This window comes from Zalophus californianus, chromosome 9 (assembly GCF_009762305.2).
Source record: "Zalophus californianus isolate mZalCal1 chromosome 9, mZalCal1.pri.v2, whole genome shotgun sequence".
Classification (NCBI taxonomy): Eukaryota; Metazoa; Chordata; class Mammalia; order Carnivora; family Otariidae; genus Zalophus; species Zalophus californianus.
The window spans coordinates 59,049,413-59,069,932 of record NC_045603.1 but is presented as its reverse complement, the minus strand read 5'-3'; the positions used below and the strand labels follow the sequence as shown (position 1 = coordinate 59,069,932).

General features: G+C 37.8%; 2 pseudogenes; both read left to right on the top strand.

Moving 5' to 3' along the window:
- The first annotated feature begins 660 nt into the window (after positions 1-660).
- Positions 661-6,868, top strand: LOC113922354 (annotated as a pseudogene).
- Positions 6,869-7,859: 991 nt separating this feature from the next.
- On the top strand, positions 7,860-8,990 carry LOC113922355 (annotated as a pseudogene).
- The last annotated feature ends 11,530 nt before the right edge of the window (positions 8,991-20,520 follow it).

Sequence of the window (20,520 nt, the reverse complement as noted above, 5' to 3'; positions counted from 1 at the left end):
TTTCTGGCTCTTTCATTAACTATCTTGTTGACCTTGGTCAAGATAGAAACTCTTTGAGACTCACTTTGATCATCTATAAAGGAGCAAGTTCTAAAATTATATGAAGCAAAAATTTGACAGCAATAAATATTAATGTATGGATTATAAATGGCAAAGTGGTTTGGAGATGGGGTAGGAATTTTCATGAACAAATTTGCAAAAGGAGCTTAACTTTAAGTTGAAAAAGAAGCATGCCTTGTGTTTGGCAAGGGAACACAGACAGCGAAGGGCAAAAAGAAAGTGAAAGAAGCTCTTTGCATGTTAATTGGCATTTTCTCTTTTTTTTATACACTTGTTTATAGATTTGGCTTTTATTTTTTTTAATTTACAGGCTTATGTTTTTAATAATTATCAGGGTATTTGATTTCTCTTCAGCATATTCCATACAATATATATGATCACTGTTGTGAATTGAACTATGTCTTCCCAGAGATAAGTCGTACTCTTAATAGCGGATACATGTGAATGTGACTTTATTTGGAAATAGGACATTTACACATGTAATCAGTGTAAGATAAGGTTATACTAGATTGGGATGGGCTGTAAATCCAATGACTAGGGTCATTATTTAAGGAGAGATTCAGAGACATAAAGATACACAGATCCACAGGACTGACAGCCATGTCAAGATGGAGGCAGAAGCTGGAGAGACGCAGCTGCAAGCCAGGAGTACTAAGGATTGTTGGCCAGCACCAGAAACTAGAAGAAAAGCATGGAGCAGACTCTTCCTCAGAGCTATCAAACTTCTGGCCTCCTGAACTGTGAAAGAATAAATTCCTATTGTTTTAAGCCACCGGTTTGGGGTAATTTTTTATGGTAGCCCTAGGACCCAATATGGTCACCACAGCTTTGATAGTGATTAGGTGATTCTTCATGAGCTGTGTGGTGGATGGATAGGAAAATGGCCATGTCCTTTGCAATGTTACTCTGCAGCTCCACTCAGCAGGAAAATGTCTGTTTCTCATCCTTTGAATTTAGCCTAGTCCTGTGACTTGCTTTTGCAAAGAGATGCGACAGGGGAATGTTGTGAGGGTTCAGAGTGTAACAATCAAGAAGCCAAGCATGCATCCTCTCTCTCTCTCTCTTTTGCACCCACACAATTCACATGAGAACAAGCCAAGGCTAGTCTGCTGGAAGAGACATCTATTGAAGCTGAGCTGATTCATCCCTGCTGAAGCCATTCTAGACGACAGCACAGCTGGTTGATTCCCCAGGATGTGGGAGAACCCAGTCCATATCAACAGAACCGCCTAGCCGAACCACAGACTTATGAACAATAATACCTGCTTGTTGTTTTAAGACCCTAAATTTGGGGGAGCTTTGTTATGTAGAAATGGCAAAGTGATAAAAGATGCATGACTAATTCATAAATCCTGGTTAAGGATCACATTTGTCGGATCTATCTTAACTCTAACTAAATTGTTCCCACAGTACAGCGCGGTGCAGAGAAGCTATAAATGTTAACCATGTACTGTAACAGAGCCTACTTAAGTTTCTTGTTACCCACTTGATTTATTGAAATCTCCCTGTTTTCATCTGTCTCTCTGAATATTAACTTCATCCCCAAGCTTCCAGTATTGTTTTCCATCTTTTCTTGGACTCTTTGCATGGATTTCCACTTACCTTCTGGATCATATCACTACTTTGATCTCACCAGGAACTCTAGCTGCAGTTAGAAAATATTCCTAACCACCCCATTAGCCCCCAGATACCACTATTCTCAGTAGAGTCCCAATAAATTACCTTTTAGAAAATAAAACATGCATTTACTCACTGGGATTTATGACAAAAAAAAGTGATTAAGAACAGCTATTAAAAAAAGAATAGCTATAAATAGCATTTGCTATATGCTATATTTTAAAACTGCAGAAAAAATGGTAATGCCATGATGTTGAGTATTTGTGGAAAATATGCAAAGGAAACAAAATATCTGAATATCTTTATGCTTATAATGTTTAATTGGATAAATTAGAGTGGCAGTTGGTAAAAATAGGCCCTTTATTCCTTCTTCTTTTGAATAACACCCATGCAGTTGCAAAGCTAATAAATCTTTTCCCAGTAAACTTATCTACCATGTGAGAGCATAAGGTGGGTTGCAAGGGATATTAAAAGGGGTATGAGAAAATTTTAGGGTTGGATGGGTCTATTTATTTTCTTAATTGTGGTGAAGTTCTCATAGTTTCATGACATATCTCAAAACAATCAAACTATATATTTTAAACATGTAAAATTCAGTATAAATCAATTATACATCAGTAAAACAGAATATCTAATTTAGACATCTAATTTGGCTTAAATAAATCCTCAAGAAATATTTATTCAGCAAAGGTATCATGCTGTGGGTCCTTCTTGTAGGGAATACATTTATATATATATATAAACACCCTGATGTATCATAAAGAAACTGGTAGTTGCCAGAAACTTCCACAGGCATACAGAGAAGCTAGTACATAAAGTCCTTCACTTAGTGGAGCTTACAGTTTAGTGAGGATGCTAGACAATAAACACATAGCAAATAAGGAAATAACAAAATTTAAGAGTGGTGTGAACAACAAAAAAAATCTACTATGTATAAAATATCAAGCCAGTTAAGGTGTTAGACAGTGATTGAGTAGTGGCTATCTTGGATAGTATGATCAGGGAAGCTTCCCCTGAGGCATGCCCAATTCTGAGATCTCAGTGATATGAGGGAGCTAGTCATGTGATGTTTGGAGAAAGAACATCACAGAAAGATGGAACAGCCATTGCAAAGGCTTTGAGTTGACCATGGGTGGGGGTGACAAAAGAATAGCAAGATATCCATTCACATAAACCAAAATGAGTAAGAAAAAATAGTGATAGATAAATTCTAAGAGCAATGGAATGGCAAGGAAGGCTTGGCAGGGGATTTCAATCTGTTTATATGCTCTTTGTTTCTTCTTTTTACCTGCTAATTTGACCTATCTTTGTTGAAAGAGAAAGTCAGGCATTCCTGAGTATTTTGAAGCAGACAAATTCTGATGACCCAGGGACCATTTCCCAGTGGGTCCTAAACCTTTATATTCTCTGATTTAACCACAGAAGGAGCTCATTTGAAACTAAGGCAGAACTGATTCACCTGTTTGAGGTAGGAGAGGGCTGGTGATGGCTGCACTGAACTAGAGATGTATAGTCTCTTTATTGATTTGTCTGTTACCTTTCATATTTGCTTGTTGACACAACTATGTACATATTCTTTTTAAATAAAATTTTGATTGTTCTAAGCAAATGTAGGTAAAAATTCAAAATATGACAGTTTAGCATATATACATATTTTCAGGCAGAAAATGTTACACCATATTCACAGAATAGAGCTTAAAGAAAATCAAATCACACTTTCTTCTATTTTTCCATGATGCCCATTCCTACTTGTCATGGATTCAATGTTCTTAACTTTCCTCTTAAGTGCTTCTTAAACTAGCAAAGAGATCCACCACAGAAGGAGGCAGAGGCTAAATATGAAAGTTATATACAATTCATTGTAGAGATGATTTTACTTTAGGAGAAGGTATTCATAACTGAAGTTACCCAGAGAAGGTTGGGAAAATTCTTCCACATCCTTTTAACTACAAATAAACCTTTTTTTTTTAAGGAAAAAAGCAGTGTCCTAGCGGTAAATCTTTTGAGTAAATATATTTTTGCCAAATAAATCTTTTTTGGGTCAAGTATTTATTATTTGATCATATATACATATGATTATGTATATATCACATATGGTATATATATTATTTTTCTGGGAATAGCAATAATCTTTATTATAAAGAGATTTTTTATTATATACATTCATTATATATATATAAAGGATTATATCCTTTATTATAAAGGATTATCATCTTTTGCTGAAAGAAATTTGGTTGATATAAATTTTTCTTCTTATATAAAAATTCTCATTTTGTTCATCTTTTATTTAGTAGGTGATGATGTCACTTACTAATATATAAATGTTGTTTATGTTCTTATTTTTGGACACTTATTTATTCAGTAAAGGGTTTCTATTATGTGGCAATCAATTATAAAGTCTTCATTGTATCAAAAAATATGATTGTTTAAACAATGGAAATTTCAGGACATTAATGTTCTTTAGTGAATGCAATAGCCCGAGTACTTTCTAAGTTACAATTTTCCGTCTTAATTAATAGCTAGGATCTTGAACTGGAAGATTAACATCAATATCTCCAAATTATCTGACACCAGCTATTTTCATGTAGAAACAGAATATCATTACCAATTGTCCAATCCCCAAGATTTATTTCAACTAATTGTAGCAATATTACAATTTAATGAGCTTTTTTTGTCATAGTGGAAGAGGTGTGCCCTAATGTTTTTCTGCATATAAAATGTCATAAAGCTCATTATTTGTGCATAATTTTTAATTTCCTACATTTATTTATCTGCACTCATTATAGTCAAGATAATACATTCAGATATATATAGCCATTATTTCAACTGATACTTAAATTTACATTCTTGATACATTAATCTAATTATCTTTAACAAAACAGAATTTTTAATAACACTGATAAGTGCCTAGCATATTATGCTTTTTATATATGTTAATATAAAGGTATTTAACAAAAGAAACAATTATCTACAAAAGCGCAAATTGATTGAAATTATGTTAGGAACCCTGAAATTTTCCAGATATAATTCTTCTAGACAATCAGCCTTCCTAAGTTGGCAAAACTGCTCTTTTGTTGTATTAAATACTTCTGGAGTTTTCACCTTGATAAGAATATATGATGTGTGACTATTACTAACTTATTACATAGTGACATAGTGTAATCTGAAAATATGTCAATGTATGTAGTAAAATAGTTGTTAAAATGAAACGAATTTTATAATTTTTTGAGTAGAGAAAAGCTTTCTTAGTAATAGTTCTTTGAGTCTGATGATGAAAAATATTAAAAGAAAATTCTGAAGAGCTATATGCATAAGCTTAATTGGAACTTTTATTTGCATAAAAACCATAGCATTTAATAAAATAGGGCTATGAATCTAAAAAAGTCAAAAAATATTTTACATTAAAATTTTTACCAAATCTGTACAATTTTCTGGTCTCTGTATAAAAGATATAGAGAAATAAGACCTTATTTTTGTGGGTAATTTATTTATGTTAAAGTTGGACAGATAAAGTGTACATACTTGACGTAACTGGAAAAAAATTTGACTTTATGACCAAGTGTTATGTTGTGATAAATTTTATTTTATTTTTTTATAAAGATTTTTATTTATTTATTTGAGAGAGAGCACATGAGAGGGGATAGGGTTAGAGGGAGAAGCAGACTCCCTGCTGAGCAGGGAGCCCAATGCGGGACTCAATCCTGGGACTCCAGGATCATGACCTGAGCCGAAGGCAGTCGCTTAACCAACTGAGCCACCCAGGCTCCCTTGTGATAAATTTTAATAAAGAAGAGGAAAAACAATTATGGTTGATTGCAATTGTTAGATACAATTGTATGAAGGGCTGAGCTTGAGCTGACATTTAAGGAACTGTAAAACTGTAATTTGCTGGTGGACAGTTCCTGCATACAGCAAGAAAGCACAATCAGTGAGATTATTTTGATTTAACGTTTTGCCAAGTACCGACTAATCCATATATCTGTATTAAATGGTGATAGCATTTATTGAGCCCTTGCCATGACTGAAGAACTGTAAGTAATATGAATTCCTAAGACTTTATTAAGAATTAAGGGAAAGGGGCGCCTGGGTGGTTGAGTTGGTTAAGTGTTTCCCTTTGGCTCTGGTGGTGAACCCAGGGTCCTGGGATAGAGCCCTGCTTGGGGCTCCCTGCTCAGCAGAGAGTCTGCTTCTCCCTCTCCCCCTGCTTGTGCTCTCTTTCTCTCATTTGCTCACTCTCTCTGTCTCTCAAATAAATAAATAAAATCTTCAAAAAAAAAAAAAAGAATTAAGGGGGAAATCATCAGGCTTGGGGCCAGGGCTGTGCTACTGCAAGGAGGGAGCTGGTTGTGGGGAGACGCCGGAGCCAGCTATTGCCACCTCACTAGGTGAGTGCATCTCTCTCACAGAGCAGGGCCCCAGCACGCTGCCTGCACAAGGGGCCAGTGTGGCATCAACCCATCCAAGACCCTGCTGGTGTTTCCCAACCTTATCTTCCAGGGGGCAGCTGGTATTTTATGCTGTGTGGGAGCCTGTGTCTTTATCACTTATGATGACTATGGCCACTTCTTTGAAGATGTGTATGCTCTCATCTCTGCTGTAGTGATCATAGCTATGGGAGCCCTGCTTCTCATTGTTGGCCTAATTGGCTGCTGTGCCACAATCCAAGAAAGCCGCCATGGCCTGGCCACAAATGTCATCATTCTACTCTTGGTTTTTGTCGCAGAAGCTGTTGCAGTGGTTTTGGGATACGTTTACAGAGCAGAGGTGGAGAGTGAGGTGGCAGCATGCCGAGAGTGTATAAGACCGACCATGGGACCAACCCTGATGCTGCAAGCCAGGCTACTGATCACATACAGAGTCAGCCACACTGTTGTGGAATTCACAACTAGTCAGACTGGGAAAACACAGACTGGTTCCAAGAGACCAAAAACCAGAGTGTCCCTCTTAGCTGCTGCAGAGAGACCACCAGCAGCTGTAATGGCAGTTCAGCCCACCCCTCTGACTTCTATGCTGAGGGATATGAGGCTCTAGTTGTGAGGAAGCTACAAGAAGTCATGATGCACATTATCTGGGAGGCGCCGCATTTGCAGCTACTCAGCTGCTGGGCATGTTGTGTGCATGCACCATGTTGTGCAGAAGGAGTAGAGAACCTGCTTATGAGCTCCTCATCACCGGCAGAACCTATGCATAGTAGAAAACACAAGCCTGAGCTTTTTAGTCTTGTTCGGATGTGGAAGGTGAATTGAGCAGGTCTACTGTGTTGGCGGCCTGAGTTCATTTAGTTAAAGTACACAGGTGTTGGACAAAGCAACTTGGCTCTTCAGTGTGCCCAACCTACCTCCCTACCCACCTAGGACTTTCTTTTCCTCTATTCTAGCTGACTCTCCATGTCCCTAAGTTTTTAAGTATAGCAGTATACGTTCTAATTTCAGAACCATTTGCAGGTCACATAGTGTGGGAGAGTCAAAGGGAGCCTAAGCTGCTTCTGCCACCGTCATGGAGTAATGGGGCTGCTGCCAGCATATCACTGGGCCCTTTCAATCTTCATGATGGAGAACTCTGGGCCAAAGGTTTTTGGGGGGATGTGGGGGGAGCCGTGGTTAAAGTTAACACCAAATAGTGCCCTTTGTCAGTGTCCTTTTAAAAAAACATATACTGTAGTCTAATAAGATAACAACGGCATAAAATTGTTAAGAAAGATTTTAGAATAAAAAAAAGAATTAAGGGAAATAGCAATCTAAGCTTAGAGCTCAGTAGGTGCACAGAATTATTATTCAAAATGAGAAAAATTGAAATAAGAAAAAATATAAAACAGCAAAAAGAAGAAAACAACCAAGTTCAATTTTATTCCTATAGTTCATACCTTGATTTATATTTACTCTGTTGGCTAATAAACTGAGAGTTAAAAGGCTGATTTAAGAAATCTGTTTAATCAAATAAAATCTACTCTCTACATTTGTTTTAGATTTGTCTATATACATATGACAGCATCTAATAACTTAGAGGAAAATCAAAATAGAAAGTTTAAGAAGGAAAACATAAATGAATTTAAAAAATGGTGAGAGTAATTGAAAATGTTCCTGAGAAGCAAAACCTTTGTTAATTATAAAGTAAAAATCAGAAAATGTGTTAATCACTCCATGTCATTATTATTTTCTATCTTAATTTGTCTGAAGTTAATGATGGGAAACCAGCCATCAGTGATAGAATTCATTCTCCTTGGACTGACAAATGATGCTGAACTTCAAGCTGTGCTTTTCCTTTTTCTGCTGCTAACTTATGTCTTAAGCATCATGGGAAACTTGACCATCATCACTCTGACCCTGCTGGATTATCGCCTCCAGACTCCTATGTATTTCTTCCTTCGGAATTTTTCTGTTTTGGAAATATCTTTTACCTCTGTCTTTGTTCCCAAAATGCTAGTCAATATTGGAACTGGAGATAAAACTATCTCCTTTGCTGGTTGCTTCACTCAGTACTTTTTTTGTTTTTTAAGATTTTATTTATTTATGTGACAGAGAGAGACACAGCAACAGAGGGAACACAAGCAGGGGGAGTGGGAGAGGGAGAAGCAGGCTTCCCGTGGAGCAGGGAGCCCAATGTGGGGCTCGAACCCAAGACCCTGGGATCATGACCTGAGCCGAAGGCAGACACTTAACGACTGAGCCACCCAGGCGCCCCTCAGTACTTTTTTGCCATCCTTTGGGGAGCAACTGAATTTTATCTTTTAGCTGCCATGTCCTATGATGGCTACATTGCCATTGGTAAACCCCTGCATTATACAGCCTTAATGAGCAGAAGACTCTGCATTCAACTTGTCCTGTGTTCCTGGTTCTCTGGTTTCTTGGTTGTCATTGTGCCGCATGTAATGACTCTCCAGCTGCCTTTCTGTGCAGCCAATGTCATCAATCATTACTGCTGTGACTAGACTGTGCTGTTGCCTCTGTCCTGTTCAGACACACATTTCATAGAAAGGCTGGAGTTTATCTCTGTTGGAATTACCCTCATCCTCCCCCTGCTGTTAGTGATTCTTTCCTACATGTACATTATCAGGACAATTCTGAGAATCCCCTCTGTGCAACAAAGAAATAAAGCTTTTTCGACATGTTTCCCTCACATGATTGTGGTCTCACTTTCTTATGGAAGTTGTATCTTTCTGTACATAAATCCTAACTTTTAATAAGGGAGTGGCTGTCTTAAATGCCTCAGTTACCCCTCTGTTGAACCCCTTCATCTATACCCTAAGGAACAAGCAAGTGAAAATAGCCTTCAAAGATATGGTCAGCAAGAAAACAATGTTTTCAAGAAGGTGAAACTAACTGAGGTTCATAATAATAATAAATAATAAATAAATGTTTGGAAGACTGTAGATGTACACTATTATAACATTAAAGTGTTTGTTATTATATTTTTATTTGTTCAATTTTTTATTGTTATGTTAATCACCATATATTACATAATTTGTTTTGGTGTAGTGTTCCATGATTCATTGTTTGTTCATAACACCCAGTGCTCCATGCAGAATGTGCCCTCTTTAATACCCATCACCAGGCTAACCCATCCCCCTACCCTCCTCCCCTCTAGAAACCTAGTTTGTTTTTCAGAGTCCATCATCTCTCCTGGTTCAACTCCCCTTCTGACTTACTCCCCTTCATTCTTCCTCTCCTGCTATCTTCTTCTTTTTCTTTTTTCTTAACATATGTTCCGTTATTTGTTTCAGAAGTACAGATCTGTGATTCAACAGTCTTACACAATTCACAGCGCTCACCATAGCACATATCTTCCCCAATCTCTATCACCCAGCCACCCCATCCCTCCCACCCCCGACCACTCCAGCAACCCTCAGTTTGTTCCTGAGATTAAGAATTCCTCATATCAGTGAGGTCATATGATACATGTCTTTCTCTGATTGACTTATTTCACTCAGCATAACGCCCTCCAGTTCCATCGACGTCGTTGCAAATGGCAAGATCTCATTCCTTTTGATGGCTGCATAATATTCCATTGTATATATATACCACCTCTTCTTTATCCATTCATCTGTCGATGGACATCTTGGCTCTTTCCACAGTTTGGCTATTGTGGGCATTGCTGCTATAAACATTGGGGTGCACGTACCCCTTCGGGTCCCTACATTTGTATCTTTGTGGTAAATACCCAGTAGTGCAATTGCTGGATCGAATGGTAGCTCTAATTTCAACTGTTTGAGGAACCTCCATACTGTTTTCCAGAGGGGTTGCGCCAGCTTGCATTCCCACCAACAGTGTAGGAGGGTTCCCCTTTCTCCGTATCCCCTCCAACATCTGTCGTTCCCTGACTTGTTAATTTTAGCCATTCTGACGGGTGTGAGGTGGTAGCTCATTGAGGTTTTGATTTGGATTTCCCTGATGCCGAGCGATGTTGAGCACTTTTTCATCTGCCTGTTGGCCATTAGGATGTCTTCTTTGGAAAAATGTCTGTTCATGTCTTCTGCCCATTTCTTGATTGGATTATTTGTTCTTTGGGTGTTGAGTTTGATAAGTTCTTTATAGATTTTGGATATTAGCCCTTTATCTGATATGTCATTTGCAAATATTTTCTCCCATTCTGTCGGTTGTCTTTTGGTTTTGTGGACTGTTTCTTTTGCTGTGCAAAAGCTTTTTATCTTCATGAAATCCCAATAGTTCATTTTTGCCCTGGCTTCCTGTGCCTTTGGTGATGTTTCTAGGAAGAAGTTGCTGCGGCTGAGGTCGAAGAGGTTGCTACCTATGTTCTCCTTTAGGATTTGGATGGACTCCTGTCTCACGTTTAGGTCTTTCAACCATTTGGAGTCTATTTTTGTGTGTGGTGTAAGGAAATGGTCCAGTTTCATTCTTCTGCATGTGGCTGTCCAATTTTCCCAACACCATTTGTTGAAGAGACTGTCTTTTTTCCACTGGATATTCTTTCCTGCTTTGTCAAAGATAAGTTGACCATAGAGTTGAGGGTCCATTTCTGGGCTATCGATTCTGTTCCATTGATCTATGTGTCTGTTTTTGTGCCAGTACCATACTGTCTTGATGATGACAGCTTTGTAATAGAGCTGGAAGTCCGGAATTGTGATGCCGCCAGCTTTGCTTTTCTTTTTCAAGATTCCTCTGGCTATTCGGGGTCTCTTCTAGTTCCATACAAATTTTAGGATTATTTGTTCCATTTCTTTGAAAAAAGTGGATGGTATTTTGATGGGGATTGCATTGAATGTGTAGATTGCTCTAGGTAGCATTGACATCTTCACAATGTTGGTTCTCCCAATCCATGAGCATGGAACGTTTTTCCATTTCTTTGTGTCTTCTTCAATTTCTTTCCTGAGTATTTTATAGTTTTCTGAGTACAGATCCTTTGCCTCTTTGGTTAAATTTATTCCTAGGTATCTTATGGTTTTGGGTGCAATTGTGAATGGGATCGACTCCTTGATTTGTCTCTCTTCTGTCTTGTTGTTGGTGTATAGGAATGCCACTGATTTCTGTGCATTGATTTTATAGCCTGCTACTTGACTGAATTCCTGTATGAGTTCTAGCAGTTTTGGGGTGGAGTCTTTTGGGTTTTCCACATAAAGTATCATATCATCTGCAAAGAGTGAGAGTTTGACTTCCTCTTTGCCGATTTGGATGCCTTTGATTTCTTTTTGTTGTCTGATTGCTGTGGCTAGGACTTCTAATACTATGTTGAATAGCAGTGGTGAGAGTGGACATCCCTGCCACGTTCCTGACCTTAGGGGAAAAGCTCTCAGCCTTTCCCCACTGAGAATGATATTCGCTGTCGGTTTTTCGTAGATGGCTTTTATGATATTGAGGTATGTACCCTCTATCCCTATACTCTGAAGAGTTTTGATCAAGAAAGGATGCTGTACTTTGTCAAATGCTTTTTCTGCATCTATTGAGAGGATCCTATGATTCTTGTTCTTTCTTTTGTTAATGTATTGTATCACGTTGATTGATTTGCGGATGTTGAACCAGCCTTGTAGCCCAGGGATAAATCCCACTTAGTCGTGGTGAATAATCCTTTTAATGTACTGTTGGATCCTATTGGCTAGTATTTTGGTGAGGATTTTTGCGTCCATGTTCATCAAGGATATTGGTCTGTAATTCTCCTTTTTGATGGGATCTTTGTCTGGTTTTGGGATCAAGGTAATGGTGGCCTCATAAAATGAATTTGGAAGTTTTCCTTCCATTTCTATTTTTTGGAACAGTTTCAGGAGAATAGGTATTAATTCTTCTTTAAATGTCTGATAGAATTCCCCTGGGAAGCCATCTGGCCCTGGGCTTTTGTTTGTTGGGAGATTTTTGATGACTGCTTCAATTTCCTTAGTGGTTATAGGTCTGTTCAGGTTTTCTATTTCTTCCTGGTTCAATTTTGGTAGTTGCTACATCTCTAGGAATGCTCCCATTTCTTCCAGGTTATCTAATTTGCTGGCATAGAGTTGCTCATAATATGTTCTTAGAATTGTTTGTATTTCTTTGGTATTGGTTGTGATCTCTCCTCTTTCATTCATGATTTTGTTGATTTGGGTCCTTTCTCTTTTCTTTTTGATAAGTCTGGCCAGGGGTTTATCAATCTTGTTAATTCTTTCAAAGAACCAGCTCCTAGTTTCGTTGATCGGTTCTACTGTTGTTTTGGTTTCTATTTCACTGATTTCTGCTCTGATCTTTATGATTTCTCTTCTCCTGCTGGGTTTAGGCTTTCTTTGCTGTTCTTTCTCCAGCTCCTTTAGGTGTAGGGTTAGGTTGTGTATTTGAGACCTTTATGTTTCTTGAGAAAGCCTTGTATTCCTATATACTTTCCTCTCAGGACTGCCTTTGCTGTATCCCAAAGATTTTGAACAGTTGTGTTTTCATTTTCATTGGTTTCCATGCATTTTTGTAATTCTTCTTTAATTTCCTGATTGACCCATTCCTTCTTTAGTAGGATGCTCTTTAGCCTCCATGTATTTGAGTTCTTTCTGACTTTCCTCTTTGATTGAGTTCTAGTTTCAAAGCATTGTGGTGAAAATATGCAGGGAATGATCCCAAGCTTTTGATACCGGTTAAGACCTGATGTGTGACCTAGGATGTGATCTATTCTGGAGAATGTTCCATGGGCACTAGAGAAGAATGTGTATTCTGTTGCCTTGGGATGGAATGTTCTGAATATGTCTGTAAAGTCCTTTTGGTCCAGTGTTTCATTTAAAGTCTTTATTTCCTTGTTGATCTTTTGCTTAGATGATCTGTCCATCTCAGTTAGGGGGGGTGTTAAGTCCCCCACTATTATTGTATTGTTGTCAATGTGTTTCTTTGCTTTTGTTATTAATTGCCTTATATAATTGGCTGCTCCCATGTTAGGGGCATAGATATTTACAATTGTTAGATCTTCTTGTTGTGTAGACCCTTTAAATAAGATATAGTGTCCTTCTTCATCTCTTATTACAGTCTTTGTTTTAAAATCTAATTTGTCTGATATAAGGATTGCCACCCCAGCTTTCTTTTGGTGTCCATTAGCATGGTAAATGGTTTTCCACCCCCTCACTTTCAATGTGGGGGTGTCTTTGGGTCTAAAATGAGTCTCTTGCAGACAGCATATGGATGGATCTTGTTTTTTAATCCAATCTGATAGCCTGTGTCTTTTGATTGGGGCATTGAGCCCATTTACATTCAGGGTAACTATTGAAAGGTATGAATTTAGTGCCATTGTATTGCCTGTAAGGTGACTGTTACTGTATATTCTCTGTTCTCCTTTCTGATCTATGCTGCTTTTAGGCTCTCTTTTTTCTTAGAGGACCTCTTTCAATATTTCTTGTAGGGCTGGTTTTGTGTTTGCAATTTCCTTTAGTTTTTGTTTGTCCTGGAAGCTTTTGATCTCTCCTTCTATTTTCAATGATAGCCTAGCTGGATATAGTATTCTTGGCTGCATATTTTTCTCGTTTAGTGCTCTGGAGATATCATGCCAGTCCTTTCTGGCCTGCCAGGTCTCTGTGGATAGGTCTGTTGCCAATCTAATGTTTCTACCATTGTAGGTTACATATCTCTTCTCCCGAGCTGCTTTCAGGATTTTCTTTTTGTCTCTGGGACTCGTAAGTTTTACTATTAGATGTCGGGGTGTTGACCTATTTTTATTGATTTTGGGAGGGGTTCCCTGTGCCTCCTGGATTTTGATGGCTGTTTCCTTCCCCACATTAGGGAAGTTCTCTGCTATTATTTGCTCCAATATACCTTCTGCCCCTCTCTCTCTTTCTTCTTCTTCTGGGATCCCAATTATTCTAATGTTGTTTCATCTTATCGTATCGCTTATCTCTCGAATTCTGCCCTCGTGATCCTGTAGTTGTTTATCTCTCTTTTACTCAGCCTCTTTATTTTCCATCATTTGGTCTTCTATATCGCCGATTCTTCCTTCTGCCTCATTTATCCTACCAGTTAGTGTCCCCATTTTTATTGCACCTCATTAATAGCCTTTTTGATTTCGACTTGGTTAGATTTTAGTTCTTTTATTTCTCCAGTAAGGGTTTCTGTAATAGCTTCCACACTTTTTTCAAGCCCAGCTAGTATCTTTAAAGTCATGATTCTGAAATCTAGGTCTGACATCGTACTAATGTCAGTATTGAGTAGGTCCCTGGCAGACGGTACTACCTCTTGTTCTTTTTGCTGAGGTGATTTTTTTTCATCTTGTCATTTTGTCCAGAGGAGAACAGATGAATGAGAGAACAGAATGCTAACAGGTTAACAATGTCTCCAGCAAATATACTTTATACAAATCAGAAAAGACCTGAAACCAGCAGACAAGAAAGGGAAAGAAAGAAGAGGGAAAAAAAAGGAAAAAGAAAAAGATAAAAACAAACAAAAACAGAACAAAACAAAACAAAAACAGAATATGATCAAATATGATCAGGCTAGTGCATAGATCAGTGCCACACACTAGCTTTTGGGCATATTTTGGTCTGTTAGAAGAAAGTGCCTGCTAAAATTTTAAAGGAAGAAAGACATAAGTCTTTCTTATGTACAAAATCAGGGTTGATACAATGAAGGGATGGCAGATGACTGTAAAGATGAAAATTATAGAAGATTTTATAAAAGGACTTGGTAAGATAAGAAGTTGTCTTTAAAAAGAAAGAAGAAGATTTAAAAAGAAAAAGAAAAAAGAAAAAAAAGGAAGAGAATGTGATCAGGCAGGAGACTAGAATAAAGCCATACACTAGTGATTTAGGGTATATTTTGATCTGTTAGAAGAAATTGTATCTCAAAATTTTAAAGAGAGAACAACTTATATATATATATGCCAAAAATAAGGGTAACTACTATGAAGGGATAAAAATATGACTCTAAAAATGAAAAATAAAAAATATTTTTTAAAAAGGGATTGATAAGATGTTGTTTGAAAGAGGGAAAAAGAAAAATTAAAAAAAAACAGTTTACAAATTAACTGTGAAAAACTAATGAATCATGGTAAAAAAGCCATGAATTCTATGTGCAGTATTCCCCTAGCACTGGAGTTCTCCCGTTCTCCTTGATTGGTAAACTTGGTCTTGGCTTGCTGGCTGTTCGTGCTGATCTTCTGGGGGAGGGGCCTGTCGCCGTGGTTTCCAAATGTCTTTGCCGGAGGCGGAATTGCCCCGCCCTTGTGTGTCCGGGCTAAGCAAGCTGCTCCGGTTTGCTCTCAGGAGTTCTTGTTCCCTGCAAGCCTTCCGTTCAGCTTTGGAGGACCAGGGTGAAAATGATGGCCTCCCAATCTCCGCCCGGAGGAGCGGAGAACTCGGGGCCCCGCTCCTCAGTGTGCCCCCAGAGAAAAGCAGTCACTCCCATGTCCCCGGTCTCCGGCCGCACTCCGTGCTCACCTGGCCTGTGACCAAGTGTTTCTCTCTCTGGCCCCCGACCCCGTGTGGAGTCTCCAAACCCACCAGATCCCTGCGGTGCGCTCCCGCGCCGCTCCTCCCGGGGGAGGAAGGTGAGTCTCCCCAGCTCTGCCACTTGTTGGGTCCCTGCTGGAGGAGCAGTAGCCCGACTGGGCCACGGATCACAGTTTATGGCAACTCTGAGCTGAGAGCCCGCGCCTCGGCTCCGTCTCTGCAGCCGGCTTCCCCGCTCTGATACCTGGGAGCTCTGCCGCACTCAGGCACCCCCGGTCTTTCTGTGACCCCGAGGGTCCTGAGACCACACTGTCCCGCGAGGGTTCCACCTCCCCCTTAGCCACTGGAGCGATGTCCCTCAGCGGAGCCAACTTCTAAAAGTTCCGATTTTGTGCTCCACAGCTCTATCACTTGCCAGAAGTGGCTGATGGAGGCCCCCTCCCCCTCCGTCTATCCTCCCGAATATCGCCTCGGATTCCCTACTCCGCACGTCCTACCTTCCAGAAAGTGTTCGCTTTTCTGTTCAGAGTGTTGTTACTATTCTTATCTTCGATCTCCTGTTGAGTTCATAGGTGTTCAGAATGGTTTGATCCCTATTCAGCTGAATTCCTGAGACCAGATGAAATCCAGGTCTCCTGCTCCTCCACCATCTTGCTCCGCCCCCCAGGACAAAGTGTCTTTAAATAACGGGATAACCCTGCTCAGTACCTCTGCTGCCCCCATTTTGAATCCCTTCATTTATACACTGAGAAACAAACAATTGCAAGACGCTTTTAAGCACATAATCAAAAAGATTGAGATTTTCTCAGTGAAGTGAACCATTTTAGTAATATTACTGAGATTATGAGTAACATAAAGCAAGAAGGGTAGAGTGTGTTTCACAGAACTCTTTAATGCTTGTATTCAAAATAATACGAACTATTTTTCTTGACATAATTTTCATGGTGGCCTGACTAATCTCCAAAGCCTAATTCTCTCCCTTATCTTTCCCTTATTTAGGCCCAAATCATTTGCCTTTTTATTTGGTGCTTTTATCTATTTCCTCTAAAAATTCTCTCAGAGGAAGACAAAATTAGATTTTAATTTTTCCATGTTCCTTTCCACTCTTCTGGAATTCAGAGATTCAATTTTACATATATTCTTTATAGAGTTAATGCACCAACTAGATTTGTAAAACTGAGCTGAAAAGCACATATTTCTAGAAACCCAGAAATTGTCACTGACTCAAGGCAAAATAAAAAATGGGAACTGACATATAACTATTAGAGAAATTGAATCACCATATTCTATGTCCTTAAATAATATGGATTTTTTTTTGTTTCTGTAAATAAAGGTCATGGCAATCATTTCAAACAGTTTCTAAATTTCTTTTGCTTATTATTATTATTCTTTATCATATATTCTACCAGTAAAAAAACAAAACACAATCAAAAACACTTGAATTTTGCAGTACATGTATACTTGTTTATAAATTATATATTCACTATAATATAGAATATTTAAATATGTTAATAGAAAAAATAGAAATTAAGAAAGGAAATTAGGCAAAAGAATCAATATATTTTATAACTATTATATAAATTAATTTTAATGTTAATAGTACAACTATTAGATTCAATTTGATAAAACATATTATATTTGCAAATATCAGTTTATTGTGTAATAGATTATATGAAAGTCTTATTCTAAGCCTATCTGATCCTGGTACTTAGTTAGAAGGGTCTCCATAGTTCAAAACTAATGCTTCACAATGCATGCCGATCACATCAAAAGAAGTGAAAGTCACAATAATTATTCTTCTGTCCTATTTGAATTTGTTTTTGATATTAAATTGCTACAATTCTGTCTACTCTAATGTTAATCTGCTGCCTCAACTTTTATTTTTATATAAATATTTTAAAGTGCACAGAAAGTCTTTATTTGGAATATTTTAATAGAGATTATAATAATTCTAAGTTTTCCAAATGGGTGGATGAGCATTTTCATAATTATTGAGTTTATATAATCTTTAGTAATAATAACCATGGCAATAATTTCAAGCAGTCAGTTTATAAATTTCTTTGGCTTATTACAACTCTTTTTTGAAAACTGGTTACTTTTTCATATACTGTTAAAATACCATGCATTAAGGAGGGCAAATGATGTGATGAGCACTGGGTGTTAGACAAACGGATGACTCATTGACTTTAAATTAAAAAAATAAATAAAATACTATGTATTTTGGAACAGAATGGTAGAGAAATATCTTCATGAAAGCACACTATTGACAGGTATTTGTTATCATACAAAAGAGAAAATTGGAATATGTCTATTTGCAAAATAAAATTGTATATTTCTCTTAATGTGTATTTAAAAAATACTTAGCCTGAGAAGTTCTGATTCTCTGATACATTTTTTAAAAAGATATCTTAACATACCATTATATGCTTCCTCCATTCTCCTACCCTCCCTACTCCCTTGACTTCCTCCTCCTTTCTCTTCTGGCCCTTCGAATGTAAAAACCATTCTTAGATGGAAGGCTGTACAAAAACGGCCTGTGGGCTTGTCCTGCAGATTTTGGTTTGCTTGCCCATGGTCTAAATTATAGCAAAAGGCCAGAGATGGCCCTAAAGTCAGGATGAAGGTCTGCTTTCTTAACTGTTTTACTATTTCAAGGTGATGCAATCTACCTGTTATGTTCTATTAGTCCATAAAAACACATTCAAAATTCAATAACTCAGTACTTAGTGCCAATATTGTTTTGATTTAAACCAATAAATAGGCCATAACTTAAAACACACCTAATTCAGCATATGAATCTACTGTCACGCTCTAAAATTCATCTGGGGTAGGGCAGGCAAATATTTGAATTAAATGGGTATGAGGAATGGTTCACCATTCCTGCATCATTTTTTAAAGTATTTGATGGTAGTACCAAGCACTGCAGTTTTGCCAGGGAAATATGCTTTGATTTATTATTTGTTAATGAGGGTGAACTCCATGGTTTTCTACTTGGTCCTGAGTATATCTGTTTTAACAATATATTCAGGGTGATTTTTCACATGTAGTAGAATCACTGTAAATCAGACTAAGACATAACTGTCACTTATCAATAAAACTTTCTCCAGCCCCATTATCTTCCACTCTAATAAGTGTATGCCCTGGCATTCTATCATCATTATAATTAAGATTAGCTCAGAGATGAGGTGAAACAATCCTGGAAAGTTCCAGATTTCACCCTTTTCAGTGGACAATTTTCCTGACAAAAAAATATATATCCTTTCAGGAAAACTGGAGGGAGATTAAGATATTAATATCAATGCATGGCTCTTCCTCAAGGATAACTTCCTTCATGGGTTCTGGCTCTATGAACTCACTAAAGTCTTTAATTGGATAAGGAGCTCTAACACCATTATGATGGCTGTATCTTCCCTCCTTTCACCCAACCTATAGTTCTTTCAATTATATAGGTCAAGTAGGAACTTAATGGATTGTCTATTTATTTTAGCCTTAGGAGCAGCATGATGTCTTTTTCACTACTAACGCATATCATGCAATTTTGATAACCACTCTAACCCTACCGACTAATAAGTAACCACACCCATCTTGCCAATGTCAGCTAAGTGCTATTACATGGCCTCTGCCTTCCATGGTCCTGTCATTTCCAGTGAAATAAGGAAGCTCATTTTAATGAAGTTATCTCCCATTTTCATTTCAGACCAGCAATTACAATACCTTTCGATGCTGTTGATATCCCCTTGTGAATCAATACCTTGTACAAAGAATTTTCTTCTGGATCTTCACCAGTTACACAGTTAAGTGGATTGCACATTAAAAAACTGTTCCATATTACTGTCATTCTACATCTTTGGATTTAAATTTTTCTAATATTTCAACTTTAATCAAGATAAATCATTCACAAATCCAAGTTGTTATCTAATTGAACAAAAAATTATAGCCATCATCAGAAGATTGAACTCTTCCATTAAATCCACAATCATTACTCAGGCCTCACCCTGACCTGTGATGTGCTGGTAAACTAGCTTTCTGAAAGTAAAAGCCTAATTTATAGCCAAAAAAGTCACAATCATTAAAAATGCATCAATAAATTCACCCTGATATAGAATTATATTTACTTTCTCTCTGGTATATCACCCTTAGAATCTATTCTCACGTATATTCTCCCAGGCTTTTGTCAATGTAAGTTGGTAAATTATTGCTATGGTCTTAAAATTTACCCCCAAATTCATATTTTGAAATTCTGACTCCCAAAGATGATGGTAGTAGGAGATAGGGCCTTGGGGAGGTGGTTAGGTCATGAGGGGGGAGCCCGCTAATAGGATTAGTGCTCTTCTAGAAAAGACCCAAGAGAATTCCTTCCCCCTCCTTCCACCATGTTAAGCATACAATGAGAAAACAGCAAACTGGAAGAAGGCCCTTATCTGACCACACTGACACTCTGATCTCAGTCTTCCATGCTCCAGAACTGTGTGAAATACATTTCTTTGTATGTATGACACACAGTCTTCTGATATTTTGTTATAGCAGCCCAAATGGTCTAGAACAATTACTATGATACTTTTTGGTATGTCCGTTTTCTCTTTAGAGGTTTGAATGTTAGCTTATCACGCTAAGCATGACTACTTTGGTAGACATGGCTCAAGAGGATACCTGGAATTCACTTTAAAGTTAGCTGTCACCTCTCTGGTCATTAGTATTTTAAACAAAGCAGCATCAATATTATGTATAAGAAATGTGGGGGAAGAAGAGGATAGCTTTTCCTGGCAGTGATTTCATGTGATTTCTATTTGGGATAATCAGAAGTATATCAAATATCCCAATGTATACATTCTGATATTCTCCTAACCCCATCCCCTTATTTCCAATCTATGAACTTTCACAGTAGAGATCTGGTAAGGATGTAATTTCAACTGATGTTGCTATTTTTAACAGACTGCAAGTTCAGAGCCTATCTATGGTGGCTGTAAGTAATAATGCTTTATGGCATATTTGAAAATTGCTAAGAGAATAAA